Below are 705 nucleotides of genomic sequence, written 5' to 3'. Positions count from 1 at the left end.
CCCGCTTGGAGGTGGGGAATTACAAGTCGCAACCTCGAGTCAAGCGCATCATTACTCTTGTCTTCTTGATGAAGGAAAGAGCCAGGCTTCCACATTCAGTGGAAAAGCAGAGACTGCCCGTGATTTTGCAAGCAACTGTTATCTGCCTTGCTACAAAAGCTCAATGGAAGGGAAACCGCTCCCAGTTGACCTGGGTTCGATTCCCGGCCAATGCACCGATTGTAACTTGGAGCGTCTCGTGGTATTTCATGGTAGTTGGCGGATAAGGAAGGAATCACCTGCCTGAGAATGAGTTGGTCAACAGAATGTGCCATGGGCTTCTCTGCAGGCCTCCTACGACTCTTTCTGCTTCCCACTTGAGTTCTTAGTGCTCTCTTTGCTGTTTGTAAACACGTCATTATTGCAACAGGGCACGTTTGACCCGTGAACAGGGGCGAAAAGGTGAGAACATGCGGTCTCTCCGTGTCTGTCTCTTGTTAGCGACAAGCTAGCATGCAAACTGTGATGAGAGGTGTACATTTTCCGCGATCAGCCATCTATATAGTCAATGTTTTATATTTTATAAGCAAATATGTCTATATGCTGATTGGTCTTAAGCAGCGTTGTCCAATCTTCAGCTTTTGGTTCCAATCTAGCAGGAGCCACACCTGATTCCAATTGTTGGCTCCGCTGATCTTGGCTTTCAATAGACTAAAGTGTGGCTTC

The sequence above is a fragment of the Ictalurus punctatus genome, unplaced genomic scaffold (genome assembly GCF_001660625.3).
Source record: "Ictalurus punctatus breed USDA103 unplaced genomic scaffold, Coco_2.0 tig00064117, whole genome shotgun sequence".
In the NCBI taxonomy this organism is placed as follows: domain Eukaryota; kingdom Metazoa; phylum Chordata; class Actinopteri; order Siluriformes; family Ictaluridae; genus Ictalurus; species Ictalurus punctatus.
The sequence above is the reverse complement of the archived record's forward strand: the minus strand, read 5'-3'. Positions refer to the sequence as shown.